This window comes from Cygnus olor, chromosome 15, assembly GCF_009769625.2.
Source record: "Cygnus olor isolate bCygOlo1 chromosome 15, bCygOlo1.pri.v2, whole genome shotgun sequence".
Lineage (NCBI taxonomy): Eukaryota > Metazoa > Chordata > Aves > Anseriformes > Anatidae > Cygnus > Cygnus olor.
Window position 1 is genome coordinate 10,884,095 of NC_049183.1, and position 23,658 is coordinate 10,907,752.

Genomic DNA, 23,658 nt, shown 5'->3' on the forward strand with positions numbered 1-23,658 from the left:
CATGATGCTTCAGGAGAATTTTTAAGTGAGGAAGCAGGCCTGCGCTTTTGTTTTAGCAGTTTGGTTATGTCTGTGTCAAAGAATTTGAAGGGAACTAGAGAACAGTGCATTGGACGACACCAAAACCTGGCTGAAGACTTTGAGGTGCGGCTCCGATCCAGCTCGCTGCAGTGAGCTTGTTTGAGCTCCCCGTGGGCCTGGGCAGCAGGCAGTGAAGAGCTGTGAGCAGGGCTCTGGGTCGTGTGGGGTGTGTGGGGCGAGGGTATCTCTGCTTCAGCAGTGCTGTTTTGGTAGATGCTGCAATGTGTATGTTCCAAAATGTGCTTTTGGTGAATGATGTTCTCCTTGGCTGTGCTCTCTGTGCAGGCAGGATTTATCCTGGATTCATCTCCATTCTGGACCCAGGCAGTGCTGGGTACTCAGAATCGCGTAAGTCAGATACCTGTTTCCCTTGATCTGTGCAGGCTGGAAAAGATGAAACCCTTTTTCCTTTTAATTGCAAAACTGAACAGTGCTGGTTCTTGTTCTGTAGTGCATTGCTGGGTACGTTTCTTTTAATAATGAGTTCTGTATCAGAAATAGCATACATATCACATAACGGGATGCTTCTTTTGAACTTGGCTTTGACTGAATAGCAGTGTCTTACAAAATCCAACATGAATGTCTGGAATTTGTATCCGAAGTGACCCTAGGCAATAGTCTTTGAAATACCCCTGCTTTGAAATTTATAATAATGTAGCTTCTTTTTGAGGTCAGTCCATCCCTCTTTAGCTTTGTTGACATCAAGAAGGTGAACAAAGGTGCCGTATGCAATGGATGAATACAGTTTTAATGAACAGGAGAAAAGTAGATACTTATTATCCTGTGAGCTATTTTTGAGCAAAGTCCTTGGAAACCATACGCAAATAAAGGAACTATTTTATTGAATGGGCTTCTTTGTGTCAGCTGCAAAAAAATGGACAAAGCTGCTGTTTGTGTCTTTAAGAGTAAATTCTTTGAAACACCGGACCTGTTCCTAGGGGAAGGTACAGTAATGCTAGGTAGGAGCCTGGAAGGTCAAAACAATTTGCAATATGAAAATCAGCAGGGCTTTGTCAATGTAAACACTATTTTACAATAAACTTCCTAATCTTAGCAACTTAGCTCTCAAGTTGTGCTCTGTAATTGTCTCCATTAATACTTTGATCTTTGCCTGTGTTCATGAAAAGCATTTTAAATGACCACCATCCCAAAACGTTATTGAACAAAATGACCTTTTATATTTTATATCCCTGCCCATGCAGTAGCATTTGGTTTCCTATGAAGTTTCTTTTTATGTAAATCTCCCAGCAGATTTTTTTACTAGAGAAACCACATGAAAATAACCATAGTTTGTACTTGATAAATTATTAATGCGGTAGCAGTTGCTTGTTCAACAATTCTCTCATATTAAAAGAAGTGCCGTTCTGCGGTATAGTGCAGTGTTATTTTTGGCTCTTTTTTGGAGACGAAGTTCTTACCAAATTCAAAATAAATGCACATACCTATGTGATAGCAATTTAGGTGCCATCTCCATCCACCGACTCATTTCTATCTATTTTTTTGGTGGTTATTAAAATCAGAAGGGAACATACCACTGTATCTGCATCCTTGGTTTCTGTCTATGATCTTTGACTCTTCAAGCCTTAGTGAAGTGTTTCCACTCCTCACAGTCAGCTGCTGGCAACAACTGGCTGACATTCGTTTGTCTTTGGAAGATTTAGTTGAAGACCTGTATTTTAAAGTGGGTTTTGAAGACCTCTGAAGCTGTAAAGCTAAAACCAACCCAACTGTTAATACCACCGGACTGAAGTCAGCCCTGCAGATAACCAGTAGGACTTCAGTACAAAGCTATAGTCATGTGTTTTGCATAAGGTCACATTAATTACTTCAGCAACGTTAATCCTAAATTAACAAGGCTTATGTATGGCAAATGACTTATCTATATTAAAGAGGGCATACATTTTCACCCGGCAAAATTAGGATGTTTGAAAGTGATATGCTGTCAATAGAAAGGACAGGAGAAAAAAAGATCTTATTATACGTTTTCCTTCCAATGGGTGTTTGAAAGTCATCCTTCCTACTACAAATCCACGAAGTGTTACAATATTTTCCTCTAAGCAGAAGTTTCTGTCTTGTCTCTTTGCATCTTTTTTTATGCCGTTAGTCCCAAAGACTTCTGTACCCTAGACCCAGTTAAACATAGTTATGCAGATTTGGGAAGCCAATCCTAAGCTGGAGGGAAGAGAGCGTATCCAAAAAGTTTGTGCTCTAATCTCCTTTCATAGGACGGAGGCTGAGTGCTGGACGTAAGGGAGCAATGGATGTCAGGAACAAGGACATGGTTCCCTTTCCTCCATTTGGGGAGAAGCATATGGAGGGCTGGGGTAGGTCACCCTACCAGTGGGGCCCTAGGGAACTGGAAGGTTTTCGGCCTTGTTTAACAGGAGCTTAAGTTCAGGATGAAATTACAGCAATTGTATGGCTGATTGATTAGAGCACAAAGCAGAGGTTTTCATAGAGGCTTAATTTGCAACTCAGAGGAGGGTTTGGCCTTTTTCACCTGGTAAGACAGGCCTGGGAGAGCCATGGTTCCTCTCTCAATGCAGCACAGGCCTGAACACTGGAGGAGAACACCTGGCTGACATAGGAGTGGGTGGGTAGAGTTGTCTGAGAGTGCATTTGGGTTTGTAATTAGAAGAGTTTTTCTCAGACCAGTGGAGCAGCAGACTTCTGCAACAGCCTTCCAGGAGAAATCACCAGGGTGAAAAACTAAGCTTTTAAGTTTTATTAAAGCTGACAAGAGTTAAGACCAGCTTCTCATTGTAAAGGTGAACCTACACGTGTGCTTTAATAAGTTAGTGCAACTCTTCTTACCCAGAATATTAGAAATGCAGGACATCACTTGTAAATTGTTGTCATGGTTATTACTTATTACTGTTGTATCCAAGTGAGGTCAGCACCCTATTGCCGAGATGCGCTGACAATGCGGAGAGCACTCCTGCTTTAGATTTCTTTAATTGGACAAGACAGACCAAAGGTAGTAAGGAAAACAGCAGCAAAGAGAAACAAAGAAGTAAAGTGACTTGCCCAAGGTCACCCGGCATTCCTCATTTCTGTTTCTGTCTTCTGGTGCACGCATTTTTCTCTACCAGGAATAAAATAGGTGAATTCTGCAAGGCTTGTCTCATTTGTTAGGAGTAGTCAGGTGAGAATTCTTATCTTGCAGTTTCAGGAGCTGCTGGTATGCTGCTACTTCAGTGAAAGGAGCGTTTTCCTTAACACATAACAGAAGCTATAAAATAAAAGGTGATGTGAAAAATGGTTAAGATACTGTAATGTGCACAATTAAAAGCCAGCACAGAACAACAAGGGGAGGCAGAGAATTTGCTGAATGATGGGGAACTTCCCCGCTTGTTTTCATGCGTTTGAACTTGCATGCAATAATGAAGTTTGTCCTATCTGAGAAATAATTAACACAGACCTTAAAAGTAAAGAAAAGAATACTTAAGGTAATGTCTCTAATTTTAACTGAGGAAAAAACGCCATACCTTGTCCATGCTCCACTTTAAAGAAATAAATATGTCTTTTCTCTATTTCCCACCGTTAGTGTCCTAAACGGAGCAGACATCCTTTTTCTTCTCAGTTCTGGACCCACCCACAAATGAAGAGAATCCTGTAGCCTTTCAAAAATCTTATTTTTCATTAGCTGTAGTGATACAAAGCTACCTAATATACAGTCTTTCTTAATACAGCACCTAAATCCATTCTTAACATGCAGATGGTGAATGCCTAAATATTAGAATTCTTAACAATTTCTGTTTCTCTGATGTAAATGGACAGCACTTAATGCGGGCTGAGGCTGTGGTTTGAGAGGTCTCTGGACTGCACCCAAACGGAGCGGTTTCCCACTGACACTGTGTTCTGCCTGCTCCTTTGGCTTTCCAGTTTCTCACAGTGACATAAACTGTTAGAGTTTGTCTTTTTTCTTTTTTTCTTTTTTTTTTTGTCTTGGAAAGATTCTTGATAACTTTTGAAGTAGGCCGGTTTGAATTACAGGCTTAGCCTAGGAAGCATGTACTCTCCCTGTAGAAGACTAATGATTTGCAGCGATTTGTTGGTGAGATTGTGCCAGGAGAGGTCTGGGCAAGGCCCTGTGAGCTGCAAGGTGAGATGAGTCGCATGCTGTTCTGTAACTTGAAAAGCTGGCCGCAGTTGTTTGTTCTGTGAAGTGGGAAAAATCTGAGTAACCCTGTTTAAGTACTTTTGATCAAAATTCAATAGCTTCTGAGGTGTTACCTTCAACGTGTCAGAGAAAAGTGAAGTGTTGAAGAAGGCCCAAATGCGTTTTGTAGGTGGGAAGTTCTTTGTAAGTTGGGCAAGGAAGGAGAGGAAGCTTTATCGAGGTTTATTCCTTCACACCAAGAAGTTCTGCCTATCTGAGCTGCTGAAATGAGTTGTTGCACCATACTTCAGATGTTCAGAATATCTTTATGTAGTTTTCTGTGCCCACAAACACGGTTCTTTCCTGTGAAGGTGCCATATCCTTGAGCTCTGCCAAGCTCCTGAGCTTCCCAGGAGCTTTTATTAAACGTTGGCATTACTTTCTCAAATAACATTACAGCAAATGTTATCCTATTTTGTATTCAGTGCCAATTTGTGCTACTGGGGGTAGTAAATGGGGCAGATGCAATGATAAAATGTGACAGGATTTCCTGCTCGTTCATTCCAGTCTCACAATATCTGAATTTCCTCCCTTCTGCTGTAGAAGGAATGAAACGATCGGAGTGCTGGCATGCAGTCTGTCGTTGGATACCTCACTGAGGTCAACAGGGCGGCTTGTTTCTGAGGGCTATTCCAGAGATGCTCTCAACACCTCTGAACTGTTACTCTCCACCTTTTTTTTTGTTATCAACAAAATTCTGAAAGATAAAGATTTACTTTTTAAAAATTAAATAAAAGAGAGACTCTGGAAAGTGTAGAATGGGGGACAGAAGTTCCTTATCTGACCCCACATAAGGAGACCATGCTGTTCTGTACCTCTAGGTCCTCTTGGCTGGGCTTTCAGTTCAGAAGTGATTTGCAAATCAGGGAACCCAGTGAAATCAAACACTTCACATTTGGCAGTAGGAATTTCAAGAGTTCCTTGGCTTGGATAATGCTTTAATGTGAGGCCCTCTTTGTGCTGGCTTGATTCTCACTCTGCTGTGTATAAGAATAAATGAATGAATAGGAAATTACCTGATTTTCTCCGTTATTGCATCATGAGCATTTGCTCCAGGTTTCACTTGGAGGGAAGAGTGACGTACGTGCGCCAAATAGTGGTTGCAGTTTTTTGTGGCTGTGTGCTTTGGAGAGTTCTTCGGTCCCTTGATCTTTGCTTGCAGTTACACTGGGCCTCAAACTAGAAAGCCCATGAGCAAAGCCCCGCTAAATTAAGAAAGAGCCTGTTCTTTTATGAATAAGCCACTGTGTACCTGGCTCAAGTTAACTGTTATCTCTGTGTAGGGGATAGCCTCTCAGCAATCTGCTTATTGTGCACAAGTTTCTCTTGATTTAACAAGAAGAATCAATTAGAAAGGCAGCCAGAAGCATCACTGTGTGTCATACTAATCTAAGCATTGTTTTCCGCAGTTGAAAACTTTATATTCATCAGTAACTTGTTAGATTTATCCCCCCCATCCTCCCAGTCTCTGGTGCACAAAATTATTAAACTTAATTGGGTTTCTCTGGACACTGCTCATTTCTCAAAATTTACTGTAATTATACAATGCCCATAGCTCATTTATTTTTTGTTTCCTGGTGATTAAAATTTAAGACACTGAAAAATGTTATGTATGTTTTCCTTTTCATCACTAATCCTTTTCTCTCCCCTACATGCAAGATGCATTCTGTAGTCATGAATCATTAAGGTACCAAAATCTACAGGCAGCCCTAATTTATGGCTAACTATAGGAAAACCAGAACACAGGTCAGAAATCCTGGAGCATTTTTAATATGATATTCTGTTTTTGTCTCAGAGTATGTTTTCCTTAAGACATACAGGAATGCTTTCACTGTTATCTCAAATTGAAGAAAAAATTAGTATACTGTGGAGACTCTAGAAGCTGGCAAAGGAAAATGACTGGTGGGAACAGCCCCAGTGCATCCCGGCCGCCATGTTAGAGCTCTCCGTGCGGTTCACGTGCCATTTGAGAGGAGCCCTGAGCGGCACACTCCTGCTGGGTCGGGGTGTAGAGAGAGGATTTTTTTTTAAAAAGCATCGCTTGGCCTCACTGTACCATGACTAGTCACACAGACTTACTCGAAAATGTATTTATGTACCTACATGGGACTAAGAATAGACTAGATATATTCATGACAGAAATAAAAAGAGAGGGCTCCTAAGTCCAGAGCTGCTGTTTTGTTGAGGCTGTGCAGCATTCTGTGGAAGTTACCATCATATACTTGCCTTGGTTTTATTCTCTTTCTAGGCTGCCTGCTTTCAGCCATTTTTATTTGTTTGTTTAACAAAACTATTGTGTGAACAACGCAGAATAATAATACAGTTGCACCCCAGATGATGGGAGAGGAAAGGAGGGAATGTAAATGGTAGGAAGTCGGTCACAAAAGAAAGTTTTGTGAGCTGGTGTTGGCCCTGACTGAACGCAGCTGCCTGCTGTGCTGTGGGCACTTTGCTGGCAGGTGGTGGCTCCTGACAGGGCCTTCCTGCGGTGCCGCCTGCCATCTTTTCCCCCACAGTGACTCAGGGAACGGAGCTAGGTGGGCTCTTGGTGGGAACCGGGGCAGCTGTTCTGGGAGTCTTAGGCCAGCCGGTGTTTGGAGGACCGTTGAGATCCCATTAGGCAGCCTGTGTCCCACACCGAAAGGCTGCTTTGTTGTTTCGGTAGGTGAGTGGTGGAGATGGAGAGGGAATAATTAACATCATTGAAACAGCTAGTGGGGTTTTCATCATCAGCTGTAAGTAAGAGGCAAAAATATTTCTTCAGGCAGACAAACTCCATGGAGAATGCAGCAGAATGATGCCTGTGACAGGGCACCAACATCTTTTCAGGACAACACACAGTATGTTAATTTGATCTATACTTGAACCATGTAGAGTCTTTCCCAGCTGAAGCAGCAGCAAAGCTATTCAAAGCAAATAAATGCAGTGGCTGAACTTCCTTTAGCACTTTGTGAATGGAGTTCAAGCACTGAGGTTGGCCTGCTTCCAGAAAGCTGTGCTTCTGTTTCCAGAGCTGGCAGAGCAGTGTTTGGGAAATAAACTTGCATCTGAAATATAAACACATCCTTTAGTTCACCAGACATTTTGGAATCGGCTGAACTGAGTTAAAACAATTAAGTGAGGTAGAAGTATGGTACTTGAAGATATGGTAGAGAAGTGACTGGAAGTGTTCCTCTCTTTGGAGCTGGAGAGCTGCTTTGGAGCCAGAGGTGGGCCTCTGGTGTGTTGCCTTTCTGATTCTGTCGAGAAGCCCACAAAATTACCAGTTGTTCTTGCCCTCTGTATTAGTGGAGGAAAATAAATGAGCATGCAGACATTTATCTGTGGAGAGATTCATAATCTTCTTCCTCCTCTCCTGTATCCATGGTGAAAGATGGGTGGAAGTCAAGGCAAATAGCAACCATTTGTTTGTAAGTTGTTATAGGGACCTGGTTTATAAGGAATTCTGTTCCTGGTAGAAAGCTTGTTACAGGCCTGTTAGTCTAAATCTTGCTCATGTGGCAGCCAGTGAAAACCCCTCTTTTTACCTGAATGGGAAATGAGTCAGGCTTCTCATATTTTTGTAAGTTCTATAAAACGTTGGCTTTCCTCTCAGATATTTCTTTGAGTGAGTGAGAAAAATGATAAAAACGTGTTTCATTTCTGTCATGCCTTCCAGCTGAAGTCCTGTAAGTGCTTTAGAACCTGTGTGGATTTAGCTTCGCAGCATCCCTTTAACGCTGGTAACACTCATTTCAGCATTATAGATGAGGAGGTGAGAGAAGCTACTTGACATTCCCAGACCAGATCTGTATGAGCACCAATCTCCTCTTCTGGCGCTATTCCCACAACACTATTTTTCTCCTTAGCTATAATGGGCCTTTAGCAGTGAGCTGGATTTTCCCCTCCAGTATGAGCACTTGAAACAGCTGAATAAGAAAGTCTGAAAATTGTAGCTAGGCCTGAGCTGCGCAGCCTTCAGCACGAGACCCTCAGGTGCTGTCAGTGAGCCTTGCACAGGAAGGCGATCTGTTCACCTGTCAGGCCACCTTGCAGCAGGAAATAGAGGAGTTGGATTTTGGTGATTATTGGATGTGACATGTTTTCCCCAAGTTGTAGGTTTCCCCACTGCAGCCACTTATTTATCTGTATTCTGCCTAGAAGCTCCCTGCTGGTACTGTGGTTCAAACCCAACCATCATTGAGTGTTCTTGTTAGGAAAATAAAAAACCGGGCTTGTCATGATAGGCCTTCAGAACAGCACACATCATTATTATTATTATTATGCTGGCACCTTTCAGAGTCTTTAAAGATAACTGCTGTTTAAAACATGAAACAATATTCTTTACTAGTACAAAATGTAAAGCAAGCCTCCCATATCTAACGCCTACTTGGTTTCAAACATTTCCTTGTATGTCTAAGCAGTAATTCAATTCTCCCATGTTTTCTTCCTCCCTCTGCTCTCCAGTGGGGACTTTTCTTTAAACATGTAAGGAAAGAAAAAACTTGCACTCTTAAATCAGTTTTTTTGGTGTCATTAAGATGACAGTCTCCTGACATGCCACGATGGTTGAGCTGAATCATGGTCTCCTTTCAATCACTGGCAACACAAATAACTATTGCGATGGATGAGGTAGGACAGGAATATATGGCTGAGAGCTTGAGTTTTTGGACTGTAAAACAGCTGTGGCTATGACTGCCTACAGTGGTTTCTAAAGGTGACTGCTTGCAACAAGTTGCTAGTTGTGTTGTCTTATCCAAATGTATTCCATGAACCAATGAGGTTAATGGACTTAATCTATGCACCCTTCTCTCTCATTATTCTGACAACATGTTTGTTAGCTTGGATTTTGATTATCACTTCCTGCCGTCAGCAAAGAAGTCCAGCTACATTTTGTACTAGAGCTTGCTAAAAAAAGTTCAGGTGAACTTGTCCACACTCAGGACCCCATTCCCTCTGAGACGGCGTTTCTGAACACTGTTTTTTCATCCTGTGTGAAAATACCAAACACGCTCTGCAAAGTGGCATCATCTTTTCCTTTTCTGTAGCTTTACAAAGCAGCATGAGATCTCCACTTTGAGAGTAGGAAAAGGTAAGATCACAGGGCAGAACATGATAGCCTTACAAGAGGACCAATTTAATCAAAAGGTGAATGATACATGAAATGCATGACTATGGACACTGTAACATTTATTTTCCTGAAAGTAACTAGAATCAAATAACACATAATTTATTACAGCTTATGAAAGAACTCTGAAATTTACGCTGATCTTTTTTTTCTTTGTAAAGCTGGTGGTGAACTTGCTCATCAGTCATTTCATTATGATTTAGCCTGTGTTCTGTAAACTCATGATGCCTGTTTAAAAAAAAAAAAAAAAAAAGGGCACAATTTTGGATGCCTATCATCAAGGCATTCTACCTGTGCTTAGGTCATGAGGAAATCAAATAGCTTCATATGTGCAAGCATAAGTTTAAACATCCAGGAGAGGTTTTGATTCAGAGGGGCTGCAAAAACATTTCTTGTTCTGGGAAAAATACTGACATCCTGAAAAAATTGTGTGAACACAGACCAAAAAAAATCCCTTTAGGTTGTTTTGTTGTTGTTGTTCTTAAACTGAAAATAGTAATGAAGCAATTGCTTCTGGTCAACTGAGTGCTTTGTTTCCATTCCAAGATTTTATTGTTGAGACTTGAGTTTTTTTTTGTTTTGTTTTTATTTTTTTACTATACTGAAGAATTTTCTAAACAAAAATTTGTATTCAAATAAAGGAACACAAGCTTTCAAATATGTCACAATTACTACTGTGACATACTGAGCCTCTGGCAGCACAAGCAGTCTTGAGCTGAAGTTTCTTCAGCTGGGAATTGGCACATCTGCGTGCAGGCAAACACTGAAGTCACGTGAAAAGGTTTAAGTAGAAGGGAAGCAAAAGAGAATTTTGACTTGGCTCGTTCTTCTGGAGGGAGAAAAATGGAAAAAGTTTAAGTCCTCCAGCATAGGTCTGTAACATCTCCTACAAGCAAATTGATTTCCATGCAGGGAGAACTGCCTTTTGCATTGAGGAAGTGAACATGCACAGGAGGGAGTGGGAGGATAACAGGCAAATGAATTGCACCTGATCCTGCTGTGACATAACGAGGGTGCTCTGTCCCTTGTTCTCCTGCCAAACAATGGGAACTCACAGGATTACAGGAGCAAAAGATCTGGTAAAGTGACTGGTGTCATTATGTGTGTAAATGCAAGGAAAAATTAAAAATAAAAAAGAAGATACTGAGTCATTTCTGTGTAACTACAACTCGTAGTGATGTTCTGTAAAAGTAAACTTAGCCCAGTGATGGCTTGTGGCTGCTCTGCTTTGTTGTCACTGATGAGGCAAAGTGGAAAGACAGAGCAGTAGGGTTATATTTATTTTTTGTCTGTTCAAGAGAGCTTTTCCCTTCACAAAAGATACCAAAACTGGATTGAAAGAACATCCTGGAAATGATTCAGTGAAGCAACTCATGAGATGCTCTTCAGCTCTCTCTCACAGGTGTGTTCCTGTTATCGCTAAACTCAGTCCCTTGGGAAGTTGTCTCCTTGCAGCAGTGCGTATCAACAACAGATTGCTCTGAGTTAGTAATGAAAATGCTTTCACTGCAAGTGTGTTTGGGAGAAAACTGTTTCAATGGTGTTACAGAAAAAAACATCAAGTTTCAGAGTGTCCTACAGCTGATGTACACAGGTGTTACACATGCAGTCTGATTGTAAGTATGGTCTGTGGTGCATCTGTAAAGCAATGATATTACGGCCACATTCTGGGACTAAACCTTGCTCCATAACTTTTGAACCTAGGGATTGATTTCAGCTACATTTGATGGAGAAGTGGACATGTCTAAGGTATTTAAGTTCATCCATGCTTCATGAGAAGAGATGTTAGTGGAAGGGAAAAACCTTAGAGGTCCTTTTTTTGTTACCCAATTGCTGGAAATGGTTTACTTGCAAGTTATTAAACATGCAAGAAAATCCCTGTAAGAAAGAGTGACCTTATACATACTCCAGCCTTGTATATCTGAGCACTTCATTCATCAGAGAGAGGAAGAAGAGCAGGTGTCACTTAAATGTCACATTCTGTAGAGCTGGATGAAAAATAAAGAGAGTGTTATGCAGAACCATCAAAATTTATTTGAGCTTTTTTTCCTTGAAATTCAAAATAGCGATGGGAAATTGCCAGTTTTAGTTATTTCAGGAATTAATGCAAATTACTTGGCCAAGTTAAATGAAATCCTTGTTCCCTTATGAGTATTTTTGACTCTCTATATTCATTGCTTGAAGATGATCTAGGATGTCATGCCATGATACGAATAGAGGAGACATATCATCTACCCAAGGGTGACCCCTTCCTCACCCCTTGCTTTGACTATTGATTTCTCCTTGTATTTTATTTCTGTACCAGGTGACAAGATGGCAGTCTGATTAGGAGGTGATGAGAAACCAAAGTACATAGATGTAAGTTTAAATAAAACTTACAGAGAAATAAAAGTAAAACACAAAAAGCCAACTCTTCTCAACATTGACATATGTCTTCTAAAATAAGAAAATCTTTTAAATCGCTCTGAATCTTGTGGGCTGACAGAAATCACACTAGTCATTTTAGATGTAAGGTGTACCCATGTAGTTTTTTGTCTGTTTTACTTTGAGATTGATAAAGGACCTGTTGGTTAGCGAAATGCAGTTGATTCGTTGTTCCTGTACTTTTATAGCTAGATGAATTATTTTTAAACACAGAGTATTTCTGAAGGAGATACCTTCAAAAATGACAAAACTTATTTTGTTCTAAATAGCTTTTAGGAAGATAGAGCACGTGCCAAACATTTTTGTGCCTCTATAAAAATGTTACCGAAGTGACAAACAGGGTCACTGTGTACTGGCTTCCTTAAGCCTGCTGGTGTTAGAAAGGTGCTGGTTAATAGCTCTGTCTTTTAAGGTTTAAATAATTCAGTTCCTTGGGCTGCTCCATACCCCTCATAAAACTTGGCACCACTTGAACCTTCAGCAAACCTGATAGGAAAAGGACACTGTGTAAATAGCTGAATTTGAACATAGCTCCTCGTGGCTTGATAGTCAGTCCTGGTTAAAAATATATATCAAACTGAAATATTTTCTCTGTTGTCAAGTGCTAGTTATGTTTTTTTTTTGGCTGTGCAATGCTATTGCCAAGAAATAAAACACAAAACCTAACCCTGGATCTTTGGGAAATGCTTAGAAAAACAAATCAGTGGCGTGCTCTGCTCACACTAGCAAATGAAGTGCTCCCAAATCTTCGAGAGAGCAGAGGGGCCTCACTGACCAAAGTCTCAGCACTGGGAAGCCAGCGCTTGCGGGCACTGTGTGAGGATGTGTCTTACAGAACGTGACAGTACCATGAAACTGAGGGCAGTGCCCCAAGGCAGGGAGAATCTGCTTAGCTTTGTCTTTAGCAATGAAGCACACAGTGAATCTGCTAGGTAGCAGGATGATCCTGCTTTGCTTTGCAGCAGTACTATATTTTCCTGTGTTTAATTATTTAAAGGAAACTGTATAATGGGTCTTTGGAATTGTATGGCCCGCTAATCAATCCACTCACTGTTGCATAATGCATGGGGCATCAATGTTCTTCCATTTCAAGATCACTTAGGAAAAACTTCCCAGCCTGCTCAGTGTTGCTCTGCAGTGCCCACACAACTGCACAGAACCAGAGAGCCGTAGATCTGGGGAATCAAGGAAAACTTAAAACTTCCAGCAATGTTCTCTGCCATGTTTTTAAAGATATTTTTCTCCTTTTGTTTTCAAGGGAATAGTATTTGGAAATTTTATTCCAGAATATTGTAACTTTCTTCCTTTTTTTTTTTTTTCCCCTTCACCTATATTTTGATAGCGAAGATACATTGCCCTATACATTTGAGTCCTGTTGCCTGGTTAAATGAGCTATGTACACCATAGGAGGCTTAGTGAAAGCAAAGGGGAAGGAAGGAGAGAGGTTTCAAGAATGGAAAAAAAAGGCCTGCAGCTGTTGCCAGGGCTGCTAACGCTTCCTTTGGGTTTCTGCTGGTCGTTTGCGATGCATGTTACCTGTGTTGCAGTCATTGCTGTATGTGTACAGGAAAATGTGAAGTGGATATAGATGCTTTTCACATACATACATCATTAGGGACTGGCAGGCTTTTAGTTTGCAGAGGAAGGAGAAGACGTTATTTGTTGTTATAAAAACTGCATGACCCAGGCTTTTGCTTGGTCAGTTTTGCTGAGTTTATTTTCTTTTTTTTTGTTCCAGTTGGCTTCATCGTCTTGCTGAGCTCTGGTCTGTGGGAACAGACTGTTCCCTTTTCACTTAGGGTCAGTGCTGACCTTTTCCTTGAGAAGGGATTTTGTGTGCTTTTGGATAGAGTTATGACAACATGCGCTTGCTCTTGAATATAATATTTTACACTTGCGCAAGGAGCTTTATACCTAAAATGATGTATGTGGTTGTTTTCCAGTCAGCTGGTACTACAGGAGTGATTTGGGGGAGTAAGCGATGCTTCCTCACATGACTCCTGGACCTCACCTGTACGTGAAGCAACCACTTAGTTCCTACGGACCAGTCTGGCTCTTGCACAAAGCGTTGAAGCCATGCTTGTAGCAGTGCAAACAGGAAAAACTTCTTGTGAAGGTTTGCTTGGTTATGTTCCCAGATATTATGTGTGTCAACTGAGTTGTAACAAGTTCTGTTATATTCTGTAGTACCCCATAAGGTATCTTTTCAAAATTCCATAGAAAGTTTCAGTTTTGTTTCAGAAAAGGGGACAAACAGGTAAGAAACAAGACCAGTAACTGATTTCCCAAGAGTTATGAATGTACCTGTGTAGTGTTAGTAGTTTTCCATCTTGAGGTACCGTCAACTAACATTGGAGAAGGTGAGATTTGTCAGGACTGATTGTAGTATCAGCAATCAGAGTCATTTACAGGTCCCATTCATGAGAAATCAGCATTTCCATAATCTTAAATTTAGATGTGTGGTGGCTGAATGTATCCTTGTGAATTTTATGTCAACATATATGTGGCCCTATAGCATTTTTGTGACTGATAGGAAGGAGGCTTTCCTTCAAAATCTGTTTACGTGCAGCGGCTATGGGGACAGTATAGGTGTACTCCTCGGATGTCTGTTGAGGTGCTTATGGTAAGCACAATATCATTCCAGTCTTACGCCCATCATCTGACCTTGGGAACACCATGCTTCCAGAGCTCTTCATCTAATGGTACCTTTGGAATAAAGAGAAAGAAAATATAAAATTGAAGGCTTAAGTGGGTGGAAGGATTTTTCTTCTCCAATTCATTTCTTTAGCTTGGAAGGGGAATCCCAGCATATTGAGAAATGGATGCCCAGCCTGCCAAGTTTGGGGAATGACAGAGATGAGCAAAATGGCTTGGAGATTGTTGACAATGTGATTTTGTGATTTTGGTCATCCCTAGGCTGCTCAGTAATCAGCACCTTAATCTGGAAGTCAATATGTTACATTGAAGCTAAATTTGAAGTAGTCTGTCAGAGAAGGTAATGGGGCCCCTTTCTAGCTAAGGGGTTATAGTACTTATCCAGGCCTAGGGTATTAATTTGTTTGTTCTTTTTTTTTCTGTCAGGCTTGAATTTATGTCTCTCCTCTCCTGGGAGCATGGGCTATCTTCTGATCTGGAGAATCATTTCTGTGCTTTGCCTGGGTGATGTTTCTCTATTCTTTATCGTGCTGGGTCATCTGCAACAAGAGGAACAGACAGTTTCTTCCCAGAGTACCCTAAGCATAATGCTCACTACTTAGCAAATCTACTACGAAGAGTCTGAGTTTTCGTTGGGAGCTCATTCTTATTCAGTGTAGTTCAGATATGTCCAGGCACTGGTAGAGTACCAGCTACCAAGCCTGTTTCCTTGCTGATGTAGTTAACTTCTGTGTATGTGCAAGAAGAGAGTGCAGAAGGTAAATTGACTGTAAATACACTTCTGCATTTGATTCAAGTAATCATACAGTGTGAAATCCCATTAAATGGGGTTTGTTGAATTAATCCTGCCTCTTTCCACCTTTTCCTTCCTTCCCACGGCATTGGGCTATGTTGCTGTGTTAGACTGTGTTAGGTCCTTTACTGCTGGTCTTTCTTCTCTTTCCTTCCCATCCTCTCTCTAATCTTTTTTTTGTTTCCCATGCCACTTTCATTCCATAAAAGCCTGACCCTGAGCCTCAGATATAAGGAACCCCGAGCAAGTCTGGATCAAGAGTGGACTTATGTGTCTAAAATCTCATATGTACACAGATGCTTCTGCATGCTCGTGTCTTTTATGTGTGATGGGCTTGTTGGAAAAACATGGGTTTTCAGTTTCTTAACACTCATCTGCCCTGGGCTATGAAAGCTTTGGGATATAAAAACCATATATAAAAAGCAGTTATAGCCTCTTACAGAAGAAATGGATTCTATACCTTTGAACTCAGGATTGGTGAGTAACAACCTAATTACTGACACAAGTTCCTGCTCTTATGGCTTCCTTTTTTCTTAGTATCTCCTGAATGAATCTATAGCTTTGCTGGCCTACCTTAGCCTAAGGCACCGTCTCACTTGAATGAGTGGCAGATGCTGGCATACTCTCTTGGCCAGTTTTCCCTGTCAAAGCTTGAAGCACTTTACAACTCCAAAACATCTTCATTTTCAGCTGAGGGGCTTCTGTGCAGTTCTGAAGGAAACCTGTGCAAATCTCCGGAGGATGGTTCTGCCCAGAAGGATCTGCCTGAATGCTTTTGTGCAAAGCTAGGAAGCTGATAGCCTAATGAACATTGTACTGCCCCTCAGCCTTTGCAGCTGGCGTTGGCCTCTTTGCAGATGCCATCTTATCTGTTAGTATGCAAGGGAATTCTTCTCCCAGACTTGTTGCTGTTTTTAACAGGAACTAGCTAACTTGCAAGTTGAAGATGTTTAGAAAACTGAAGGAAAGCAGAAGGAAATGGAAGAAGAGCACCCACAGGAACAATGATGAACTATGATGAGCTCCTTCAAATCTAGGTGGTGTTTTTGTTGTTGTTGTTTGTTGTTTGTGTTTTTTTTTCCTCCTCCAGTGGTTCCTTGTGGCGATTGACAGAAGTTCACCTTTCCTGAACGACAAGTAGAACATGGCTTAGGAAGGATTTGTTTTAATGAAGTAGCACTCTCTTTCATATCCCATTTCTTCCTTCCTCTGATATGGGATCTGAAATCTCTTTAATATGACAAGAAGAAAAAGGAAAGGAAGGAGTTGATATAGATATGTATATATATATATTTTTCTGTCAAAATCCAAGATCAAAATTAGCAATACAGAAGGTTTCTATTTTGCTATAAGCAAGTGATTGGGATATCAATCATGTTCTCTTCCTTCCTGCCTTGGGAAAACCAAAAGAGGAGTCTCTGGTTTTGAATCTTGCCAAAGACTGTTAATGAGTAACAAAAAAGAGAAACAGGGAAGAAGAAGAAGAAAAGAAAATGCTAGCACTGTTACAAAGTTTTTAGCTGATTTCTACTGTATCTTTTTTTTTCTGGTGCTTTTATCAGTTTCCTAAAATTGATAATTTGGTATCATCTTGATTTAGTAGTGCCTTAAGCCATTGAGACTCACTGCTTTATTTCAATGGCTGTTGGGTTCCGTGGATTTCTGTGCATAGTGCTTCTGAGGTGCTTTAGGATTTTCCAGGATGAAAGGATCAATATTATACACATAAATGATATTTATTGGCTTTGTTTTCCAGACAGACTTTTCAACCACAATGTAAGCTGATGATTCGGTGAGGTGTTCAGCTCCATGTGCGTTAATCCCAGTCGATAATTTTTGTTGCCCGTAGGGTGTTTGTAGAGCCATTTTGTTTCCCTGCATTTGTGCTTTGTTCCACTCATCCCTCACAGCCCTTCTTGAATACAAAAGTGTGGAAGATATACATACAACATCTCTTCGTCTGCTGACATAGGTAGAAACACTGAACAACTATATGATACTCTAAAGATCCAATTTAGATTCCACAAGGGAAGTCTGGGACCCCGAGCTGTCAGATGGTCTCTGAAAAAAGATCTGATTGTCGCTGGTTTCACATGGGCTCTTTGTGGCTTGCACAGTGAACCCTGTTACTGAAATACTTCCCTTAGCTATGGCTAAGTGCTGTGGATGGACTGTTTCTAAGTGCATTTCCTTTGATCAGAGCTGAAGTGCCAAATAACTTCCTATTGTTTGGTAGTGTGGTTTGAAGGTGTTGATCCTGAAAGGCTCTATGAACACCATTTTGCTAAACGAAATTTTTACAATGCAGTTTTGAAATGCTTTGTGCTTTCTGAGGCTACAAAGAGGCGATGTTTGCCTGAACTTTGTGCTGAGGCTGTCTCCCAGAAAGTTGCAGCAACTTAATGACAGCAATTAAGTGCGAATCTTCAGTTTTACAATGTATTTCCATTGATCATTTTAACAGCATGAGAGCAATGACAGTATCAGTTCTTTGAATCAAAGGAAGGAGGTCAAAAATTTACCAAAGGGAGATGGGGTGTTTTTCATTAGTGGTGGTGCTGTGTAATTATGAATTTGTCATATTCTTCATGAAGGTATACTGGAAATATGAACATAAATGTATTTGTTTGGGCATACACTTGATGCTTGTGTATCCAGACGTTCTGTACTCACTAGTTAGTTCAAAATAGTCAAAATCAAATTTAGAGAGTCTGAAGCTCTCAAAAAGTACCATGTCCTGAATTTCCTAGACTTGGGCAAAATTTTCAAAAAGTTACTTAGAAACTGATGTTCCTATGGATGGCTGTGTCCATGCTGTGCCCTAGAGAGTGCTCAAGAGCACTCTGTACTCCTGAGACCTAGCATTGAGCATCCTTGTACCTCAGGCAGGTTGCAGCTCATTCTCACCTTGTTGCTGACTGTGATATTAGGGCACTGGTGACAGCCTCTGAGACTCAGGTTCCTGTGAATGCATAGTCATATAGTGAGTTTTTAAACTATCCCACATATTCATAGGTAAACAGCATTTACCTTGTTGTTTTGTATGAGCTTTTGTGAGGATGGAGTGGTTCTGTTTTCTCTGAAATACATAGTAATTCTACATAACTTATTTACATATTTTAAAGTGTTTGCAATCAGTAGATGCTGTAGTGGTTCTATTCTGACAACAGCTCCATTTATCAGATTTTGTTGTTTTTTAAATGTTTTTAAAAAGCTGTACAGTAAGGAGGCATGAATAATGAGATGGTTCATTTTTATGGAATCCTGTTTTTTCCTTCTACATATATCTCTTAGTATGTTTGTGTGCATATTTTGTTTCTTTGTTAAGCTTCAATGGACACGTTAACAAATATTGTCTCTCTTATGTGGAAAATTGCCCCTACAAACAGGGGTCATTAATGTGTTCAAAAATGTTGGAAGAGAAGTGTAATCCCCCAATACTGCCATTGCATGTATTGGACCAAATTCTTAATCGGACTAGCATCGATTCCTTCAACATATGCAGTTTTTCACCAGCTGAAAGGTGGATGTCCTACTTACCATGGCAAATATAGACTTTAACTAACATCTGCTTGAAAAAGAGCATGTGAAAAAGTTACCAGAGGAGGGAAGAGATCCATTAAAAACAGAGACATGTTAAATCATTATCAATCCGCTCTAACTAAGAGTCCTGGTCAGTGTGAAATTGAAGGTATTTTATCTTTGAGAAGGTGACAGTAGGTCAAGGGAAGAGTTAACCTTGAAGTCTGTTGTGTACGTCAGCTGGACAATGATCAATGCTTCAAGAGTGACTTAAGAAGCATTTCTAAACTGGCTTTGAGAGATTATTTTTATGTTCCTTCTTGTCTAGTTGTATTCTGTCCAGGATCACAAATGCTTGGATAGTTCCCAGATAGACCACTGGAACTCTTGGATCCTCTCCAAGAGGCAAAAAGTACCAGATCCCCAACTGGGGTAAATCACTACAGCTTCGCTGTAACAGGAGTCTCAGTCCTGTTTGTTGAAGTACTTTGGAGCTGGTATTGTAACAAGGTAAGGAATTACTCAAGTCAGCAGCGATGAGCACTTACAGTTTCTACTGGAGAATAGTGTATGTCCATATGCTGTGGTTCCCTGCTGTCAAAGTCTGAATTTCCTAAGGCTCCATTCTAATTCAACTTTATCTGCCATCAAGAGATTACATTTGAAAGTAGTCAGCATCTCCGATACCTGCCTGTAATATATAATGCTGGAAATTACAGAGAGAGACACCAGCAAAATTGAGTAGTATCTTGTTTTCTTTGTACTGCACAGCTCCAAAGCAGCGATAGTCAGCAAGCAGCAGTGAATTAAGCTGTAAAGGTAAGATAGGGGATCATGTGCTAGCTAGGTGTCTGGTCATTGAATGTTCTTTGTAGGCAATTCTCCCTTCTCTCTGTGTAGACTTTAATCAGCCTTATGTGTTGGTCAGGGCTAAGTAGTTTGGGGTGAAGCTGGATGAATGATGTCTTCCCTCTCTCACACAGGTGCTACACTCTTCTTGGTTTATGGTGTTACGGTGTTTTCTTCTTGATCGCCAACTGCTTATCACATAATAAGGTTTATTATATACGTTAATGCACTGCTATTATTTAACCACTTGTAACTTCAAAAGCATCTCAGTGATGTCTCCTTCACTTGAAAAGGCACGGGAGTTAGTGTTTGTGCAAATAAAAAGTAAAGAGAAAGGATATAAAGAGGCTGGAGTAGCCTGCATTCTCTCTTAATAATGGTAATGAAAGAAAGAAAAGGCAAGTCTTTCCTACATGATACAAAGGTATTCAGCCTACCCAAGTGGTGAATTAAGTAGTTTTGTTGAACAGACTTGTAGTTTGCTACAGTAGCAGTTGTACCAGAAGTGTTGTCTTTAACACAGAGCTGGTAGTCCTTGTTGGAAGCACTGTACGGTTTAGGAACTGAAGAAAACAGGTTAATAACAAAGGCTAAGTGTGAGCATCGGGTTTTATCATGGTCCCTTGAGAAAAGTTGTCCTGTTTTGTGTAGCAGAAAGCAGCTACTGAGAACTCTGACAAATGGGCCTCTGATAGCTTTTGTAAAAATTAGTTTGCAAACAAAACCATTTGTCCACTTGATCAAGCAGTGTTCCGGCAGAGAGACACCCGGGTGTGCTGTGGCTAGAAGGGAGCACGAGGATATTCCCTTCAGTTCTTACGGGTGGCTGCAAGGACCAAATCAGCCTGCCATCAGGCATAGAAGTACAGAAGAATTACTGGTACCCTACCGATATTCCAATATTTTTTGTACCTTTATTCAAGAAGAAGTAAGGGTACTGCCTGAACATCCACAGCAGGGGAAAATGCTGAGCTGCACTTTCTGCTATCTGTCACAATATTTGGGTTGTAGCTCGATAGCTTTTCTATTGTACTGGAAATTTCCCTATTTACTAAGAGAGAAAAAATTGCAAAAGCAACTTGTTAGGGATATACTCTGCTTATCTTCTACACTAACAGCATTAGTCTTTCAGATGTAAGCTCTACAAGGTCTCTCATTTTGAGGTGTATGTTTAGGATTAGGGCAGAGACAGTTTTCTGACAGCTCTATGAAATTAATACTTCTTTATGACAGAGTGTTTTACTGCTTCTGTATATAATAGTTTCTTTCATTGCCACTTACGTCCTTTGCAGGGAAGGAAATTTGGCTCTATATGACAGTACACTTTGAGTGTCACTGGCTTTCATATTGTCTATTAAAACAGATAATTGTGAGGAGCAGATCAGACCTCAAGGAGGGCTTCTGAACTGAACTCATTTCAAAGGGGGAAGACAGAGCTGTCAAAACTTTGACTTTCTAATTCCTAAAGAGCCGTTAATTCACTCGGCTGCATGATCTATTGGGAGTAGAAATGAAACTCCACTCGCACGACCACTGGTGTCAATCATTACAGGAGGCATCTGCATTTATATTGTGCACAAACTTTCTTTACTTCCTGAAGCATGAAATCACTTTTCAGATGAAGTAAGAAATATAATCCCCCATTCTTGAGAGAACTAGCAGTTCTGTCTAAGGCTTTGGTTACACAGAACTGTTAAACACTGTATTCTGACGTCAGCATCAACCAGACTCTGGGAAGCTGCTTGCTTTGCAAGTGGAAGTTTCACTACTGTATTCGAAGAGATCTCTTAATACTGTGTATGATTTTAGAGCTTTTAATTCTCCATCTGTAAACCAATGGGAGGTTTATCACTGACACTGCCAGCAGAATTTGGCCCATGGTGTCCTGCATTAAATTCTCTTTGAGGGCAGTGCTCCTGTGACACAAGAAAGAAATGAGGCAGTACAGATTTTAATGGAACTTAAATAAATTGGAAGAGAAGGGTTTGTTGGTAAACTGCAGTAGCAGGATGCCTGCTAATGCAATTTATATAGAGGCCTTTAGAATCACTGAATTTGTACTGTTTTGTTGGGCTGTTTTAGGATGTTTTGTGCTAGATCTTTATGATCTGTGCTGATGTTCCTTTTGTTGGTGGATCCACGCAGACATTTCTGTGGAAACTCCTTGAACTCATTCCCAAAGAAGTTTGAGAAATGAGACAAACTCATACATTTAATTGCAATGTTTGGACCAGGAATAATGAATTGCTTACTAGGGCAATGTCTCCTTTCTTGCTTCCAGGTGAGCCTTCCTTTATACCTGTAGTCATAAAGTGTGCTTCAAACTGTGTTGATCTCTAACACCAGTCTTTCTTTTTTTTTTTTTTTTAAGTGAACAGGAGATACATTTGTGTCACTTTCTAGCATATATATTTTTTTTTGTTCTTGCAAACTCTGATGAGTTTTGGTGTTCTTCTTCTACATGCGTCATGTTGTAGGGAGGCATAGCATCACACAAGGTAAAACAGCACTGAGGGATCCATGGAAATGGAGACACCAAATTTGCTCCAGTGGATGCATTTGATGCTTTAGCTTCAGTAAAAGGGATGATAGCAAAGAACGTAGGCATATTTGCACAGTGAAGCAAATTTAGAGCTCTCCTCTCAGGAAGACAGGTATGCCAGAGAACAGTATAGGGCCTGGTAAGCTGGCTGAGCTCTTGCCAGTCACAGACCTCTCTTGAGTCCATTCAGTATAGGTGCAATCCATATTGCTGATACAAGCATTCAGTGAATGTGAAGAAATATATAAGCTTTCAAAATGGAACTGGAAGTTTCAGGAACTGGAAATTTCTGTCAGAGTCCACTGTTAAGCCTGCTGTGCTTGCTGTTAAAATGTGGTTATGGTAAGAGAAATTGGAGTTAAAAACGGTACCTTTTTCACTCAACGGATTTGCTATTTACTGGGAGTTGGGTAGGATTACTTTAATGCCCAGACCATACTCCTCCTGATCTTCTTAGCCCTTTGCAGCCGTTATAGTTCAGAATAATCTAGTTCCTTCCATCCTTGCTCATCTATCACCAGATTTACTAGCAGACACCCATTGGCTTTTTCTGCAATGTGCAATTGTAAAGATTCGGAGAGAAGGTTCATTTGCTAGACAGATGATTCACTAAAAACATGTCAAATTGATCCTCATATCTGTTCCCTGAAGATCAAATTTCCGTGACGGCAGCAGCATAGCCGAGCGCATAAAGCAAATAGCCAAACTGCTTAAGGACAGAATATACCAAAGCAGGATGCTTCTTTCTCTCCATCTTAGCCATCTAAGGTACTTGTTTCTAAGTCAAAGGACACTGTGAGCATTTCTGCATAATTGTCTGCAGGAGAGAGCCCTGCGTGGATGGCAGCCTGGTGTGAAATGCTTTGGAGGATGCTGGAAGGGAATACCCTAGGAGTTTCCTGCCTGCAGCATCCCAGTAGATTGCATGGATTGTCTCTGCACCCTTATAAACCCTTCACATGACAAGGCTGGCACTTTAACAGGGGCAAAAAATCCAGAAGAGATTCTTGGAGGTAAGGAGTCTGTTTTTCTTATTCTCTTCTAGGTCACAATACACAGAAACTGGAGTCAACCAGGAGCCAAGAGGGTGGCAGGATTTGAGGAGCTTGTTGTTTTGTCTGTGTCAGCAGACTGTAAGTTTATTTAAGGAAAACACAAATTGACCTGAAGATTAAATCTGTCTGATTTATGTGGACTGACATGAGCCTGGCAGCATTATGCCATGAAGCTCTTTGTGAGTCCAAAAAATCGTAGAGGCTTGAATTTCTTTGTCTGTCCCTAGAAGCATGCTGGAGCCTGGAAGGGACATGGATATAATGAGAGGTTGAAGCCCTAAAGAAAATTTGTTCTTTATTCTTCAAACCAGAAACTACAGCTCTAGGCTAGGCTTGTAAGGGGGCTCTATTTTTTATTTTTTTTTTGCATGATCTGGTTTTCTTTATCTGTTGCTCAACAGGATGTGGATATAAGTGAGCATAATACTTTGTTTGCAGGTGTAGCATGGAAAAAAAAATGAGCCAAAA

The 23,658-nt window shown here is 40.6% G+C and overlaps 1 long non-coding RNA gene across 4 annotated transcripts in view; it reads left to right on the forward strand.

The window, feature by feature from the left end:
• LOC121078776 overlaps positions 1-23,658 on the forward strand; it is a 291,522-nt gene that overhangs the window by 52,708 nt on the left and 215,156 nt on the right. For all 4 annotated transcript variants that reach the window (XR_005824743.1, XR_005824740.1, XR_005824741.1 and 1 more), the window contains exon 2: positions 23,181-23,268. This is a non-coding gene — a long non-coding RNA (uncharacterized LOC121078776). The remainder of the gene's footprint in view (positions 1-23,180; positions 23,269-23,658) is intronic.